Source organism: Simochromis diagramma, unplaced genomic scaffold (genome assembly GCF_900408965.1).
Source record: "Simochromis diagramma unplaced genomic scaffold, fSimDia1.1 OVJJ01000747.1, whole genome shotgun sequence".
In the NCBI taxonomy this organism is placed as follows: Eukaryota; Metazoa; Chordata; class Actinopteri; order Cichliformes; family Cichlidae; genus Simochromis; species Simochromis diagramma.
In genome coordinates, this window is record NW_024386897.1 from 1,771,807 (window position 1) to 1,777,417 (window position 5,611).

Consider the following 5,611-nt stretch of genomic DNA (forward strand, 5'->3'; position numbering starts at 1 on the left):
TTCAGGCTGTGTTGGAGAATTAAACTGGTCATACCAAATATTGACTTTCAAGCTCTGAATTATTCCCACTATGTTTTTGATGTATGTAGTGTATTTCTGCTTATTTTGTGCACACGTCAATAAATAGCTTCATCTATGGCCCGACACTTTTACACAGTACTATGTGTCAGTGATGTACCAGTAAAAAAAAACAAATGGTAAGAATGTTAATGCAATTAACTGCATGTTAATTTGCTCATGCAAATCTCAAGTTTTCATCAGCTTCAATAAGCTTCACAGCAAATGTTAGCTGAGCTTTACTATTTTGATTTACACTAACAGAATCATACTTTAGACTACATGCTCAGTAGTGACTGGTAAGCTGATGAACACAGTGAAGCATTTAGAATCAGAAGTATGGTCAGAAGCTGGTGGAGACCATAAGTAGTACTAATTTGCATCACTATATCCATCCTGTCATGTTCCCAGGGTTTTGCATTTGAGTTCTGGATTTATTTGATAAAAGTTTAAGATAATGATTTCTGGTTCCTGAATATGTTATGATGAGTTTTGTATTTGTTCGTTATTCCTGGTTTCTCAGTGTGATCATCTTTTGTGCTTCCTTCCTATATCCAGTCTCCCAGTTGTGTTCCCGCTCTTTGTTCCACGTCTGTCTGTTCTCTGTGTTCTGTCCTCATGTCTGTTTCTCCCCAGTGCCAATGTCCCGCCTGTGTGTCTTGGTTTGTTTCTCATTGTGTGATACTTCCTGCTTTACTTTGACAGTCTCTTGTCCAACTTGTTCAGTTTTGCTTTCCCTGTCTTGTCAGTTAGATCAGCGGTCCCCAACCCCTGGGCCTCGGACCGGTACCGGTCCATGAGTCGTTTGGTACCGGGCCGCGAGAGTTGAGGCTCAGGTGTGAAATGTATGGTTTTCAGGGTTTTTATCAGTTTTCAGCGTTATTTTGTTATCGTTTTTATCGTTAACTCGGTTTTCCTGGGTCTTTTCATGTGTGTTATGAATAAATCTTCTTTTTTTCGGTACCGGTACTAGTTTTATTTTGTTGTATTTATCCGCGACACCTTAAAGGCCGGTCCGTGAAAATATTGTCGGGCATAAACTGGTCCGTGGCACAAAAAAGGTTGGGGACCGCTGAGTTAGATTATGTCCAGCTGTCTTCCCCAGGTGTTTCCTCTCTGCTTCTCTGCCATGCTGCCTGATTTAAGTTTAGTTTCTAGTGCCTTCCCAGTATTTTGTGATTCTGGCAAGCTGTTTTTGAGTATAAGTCCTGCATTTGGGTCTTATCCTGCCTTGCCTCGCACAGTGTTTTATGACTCACTCGGGTATTAATCAAAATGTGTGAAGTAGAAGCATATTACAGTAACTTACAAGGTCATAACAGTGCATTAAAACATATTGATTACTGAATTTTTAAATGATCTACAACCACTTAACATTCAGTGAATGCCACACATTTAATGTCAGTTCCACTAGTGATATTGATTTGGCTTTTTGTCGTTTCCACGTGGTCTGTCTATGTTGTACGTTTATTTATCTGAATAACTGAGTTTTGTGTATAGTGTTAATAGCACGGCCCATTGTGTATAATTCCATACTATAAAGTAATGAGGATGTGGTAATAATCTCACCCATATCATCTTTAAATATACATGCCACATGCCGTTGTTTGTGCATCATTACGCATGAAAACATTTTAGTGTACATCACTCCATTAAACTTTAATGAAGCTCGTGTATGTTTAGAAATGCATAAATAGCTTGTGGGAATATACTATGTCTTCAGTTAGAGTTTTAATGATAAAGACTTATTGATACCACGGGGTAATGCTTGCCTGCAGCCACTGCTGATGAATGTTTTAAGTGTTTAAATCTCCTCTAAGCACTCCCTAAGGCATTCTTTCAGCACCCTCTACCACCTGTCTAACCTGTGAATATATTGTCATATTGCCACAGTATGGTTTGAGACATATTCCACAACTTCCTGAATCCTATTTATTTAAACTAGAAATGACTTTCTATGCCTGCATGAGCCATTAAAGTCTGCTGTGACTGTTGTTTGTGTTGTTTGGGGTCTATGTATCATCTCAAAGACACTGTAAAGACCTGTCTTGTGCATGATTCATCACCCTTCGTTAATCTCAGTATTAGCAAGCCTGCAATTTTAGAAGCAAATCCCACTATCTCTTGAAGAAGGAATATAGAGAACTAATTATGATTAATTATATTCCTGAATAGATTTTTTATTTTTTTAATGTCCTTTGACAGAAGGCATAAGCTGGGATAGGTATTTTATTTTGTGGGGGCTACTGGTCTACCATGCTTGTTTAATGGTTTTGATAATGCTATTAAGATCGGAGCAGACCAGTTCAAAAGATCTAACCATGATGGTGCAACAGCAGCAAACCACGCTGTGTGGCTTCGTTTACTCTCCATTGTACTGCTTAAATTTGCTGTATGACACTATTTTCATGTGACAAATCATTTTTTATTGCCAGTGACTGAATGGATTATAAATAGCTTTAAAAAATCAGAGTGCAGTTTGCAAGTGCAAGCAGTGACGGTGTGATTTAACTGCTTGCACAGTGTGAAGTACCTGTGTGTGTGTGTGTGTGTGTGTGTGTGTGTGTGTGTGTGTGTGTGTGTGTGTGTGTGAGTGAGAGAGAGAGAGAGAGAGACACTAGTAACACTTAAGGATTTTTCCATCCTGTAGTGAGAGCTCTTTGCAGGGAGAGCCGGGGTAACAGCATTAGTAAGTGAGAATATGTTCATGTTAGTGTGACCATGGATCTGAGGGGTATACTATGAAGGAAGTTCAACACAGCCAGGCTTTCTGTGCTTTAGCTGGCTCTGCAAAAAACCATAAACTCCAGTGGGTGATAACAGGTGTCATGACAGTGGTTATCAACCTTTTCTGTTAAGCTAGGCTGTCTGCTTCAGGTTTTGTGCTTGCTCACATGAGAGGAATGTCAAGTGACACTTCTTTCACATAAAATCATCCCTATGAGCGCCACCTACTACTATCAGAGACATTGTCATATGATGATAAAATGATAATTAAAAATCTCTGAAAATAAAAAAGCAGCATCAGGAAAACATCAACAGGAAAATCAGCACTGTTGCAGTAAGGCCAAGAGAGTGATAAATTAAACCTTTTAATTCAGGTTAATTATTGTATTCCTGAGTGTGCTCTCCATTTTAAAACATTTATATACTTCCTGAATAATACACAGACACTTCTGTGACAATGCAACACGTAGTTTGCATTTCATTCGAAAAACCTGCACACAAAAGAAGAAATGTTTAATAAGATAGTCAGATTGCTTTTTTTGCACTCCTGTACTTTTGCATAATGACAATAATGAGGATCTATAATGCACTGTAAATAAAAGAATGAGTGTTAATGTGATGCTTTCCAGTCCATTTTAAATGAAAACATAACCTGCTCCTGGTTAGGTTATGTTTTACCATGGTGATTTAGCCACATAAAAACACAACCACCGATTTTCACAAAGGAAACTTTGACTTTAAACTTAACATAGCTTGCTAAGCCATTAATCTTTCTTTATAATACACCCCTCTGGTAGAGGGAAAGGAAGCGCTGGAATATTTGGCTACAGCACAGGATGAAATTCCAAAAAAGAACTCCCCAAAAAGCCCACTGTGGCTTTGTGCATGGAGATTTGTATTTTTTGCAATAAAAATTGCCTCAAACAAAGCTGAATATGTGCATGCATGTCTGTGTAAATTCACTTGTCTTTGTGTTTTAATGGAGAAGCAGTGGTGCTGTCAGTGGTATTAAATGGAAACTCTGCCTACTTTAATAATTAACAAGCTCTGTCTTTTCCAACTTTTGTTAAATGTACAAAAATGAAAACTTTATGAGCATTTCACGCATGAAAAGCTTGCTAATAATAAATAAGTTGAATCATGTTGCCTGCTGTTGCACTTCTGAGTGAATCATTGGAATTTTCGCATTAAGACTAAAGTATGGTTCACTCTCGTCTCTCTTTTCTTCTAATGTGTTTCACTCTAATGGTTGCAGGAGGGTTTTTGTCTTTTCTTTTTTCAGTGAACTGGGGAAGGGGCATGTCAGGGTGGAAACTTGGTTGTTGTACGCACATTTTGAGCTGTTTTTAATTTTAGTATTTTTTTTTTGTTTGCATTTTTATATTTGAAATATTTTTGATACAAATTAGAAAATAATGTAAAACAAAAAAAAGAACTAGACAATTTTTTTCTTGTTCACCTTCAGTATCTCACAGCGATGGAAAGTCTGCAAATATTAATCTTTGGTGGCAAACTTGGAGGACCATTCGTTGTAAGATAAGATAAGATAACCTTTATTAGTCCCACATGTGGGAAATTTGTTTTGTTACAGCAGTGGACAGTTGCATAGAAAAATTAGAGAAAAACTCTGGAATAAGTTATCAATAATAATAATGGATTGGATTTATATAGCGCTTTTCAAGGCACCCAAAGCGCTTTACAATGCCACTATTCATTCACTCTCACATTCATACACTGGTGGAGACAAGCTACGGTTGTAGCCACAGCTGCCCTGGGGCAGACTGACAGAAGCGAGGCTGCCATATCGCGCCATCGGCCCCTCTGGCCAACACCAGTAGGCAAGTAGGGTAAAGTGTCTTGCCCAAGGACACAACGACCAGGACAGAGAGCCCAGGGATCGAACCGGCGACCTTCCGGTTACAGATGCAATTCCCAACCCCCTGAGCCACGGTCGCCCATGTAAGATACTGTACACAATAGAATAAAATAAAATAAAATAAAATACTATATACAACCGAATAAAATAGAATACAAATGCTATATACAATATGAGTATAATACAACGATGCCAGAAAAGAGTATTGCACTTAGTGTTATTGCTATTGCACATGTGTGGATGTGTGTGTTTGATCAGTTGGAGTCTTTGTTGTGGAGTCTGACAGCAGTGGGGAGGAAAGACCTGTGAAATCTCTCCGTCCCACACTGTGGGTGCTGCAGCCACTGAAGGAGCTGCTCAGTGCTGTCAGAGTCTCCTGCATGGGGTGGAAGATGTTGTCCAACAGGGATGACAGCTTAGCCACCATTCTCCTGTCACTCACCACCTCCACTGGATCCAGAGGACATCCTAGAACAGAGCTGGCCCTGCGGATCAGCCTGTTCAGTCTCTTCCTGTCCCCGGCTGCGATGCTGCCATCCCAGCAGACCACACCGTAAAGGAAGGCTGAGGCCACCACAGAGTCATTGCAGGTCTTCAGCAGTGGGCCTTTCACTCCAAAAGACCTGAGCCTCTGCAGCAGGTACAGCCTGCTCTGTGCTTTCCTGTAGAGGGCGTCTGAATTATGAGTCCAGTCCAGTTTATTGTTCAGATGAACACTAAGCTACCTGTAGCTGTCCACAGTCTCAATGTCCATACCTTGGATGTTCAGTGGTTGCAGTGGAGGATGTTTGTGCCTGCGGAAGTCTACCACCAGCTCCTTGGTTTTACTAGTGTTGATCTGGCGGTAGTTCTGCTGTTGTATTGGAAATACAAAGATAAAGTTATTTAGATTTACAATACCTACTCAGCCCCCACTAGATTCATATATATATACACACATATACCTGACCT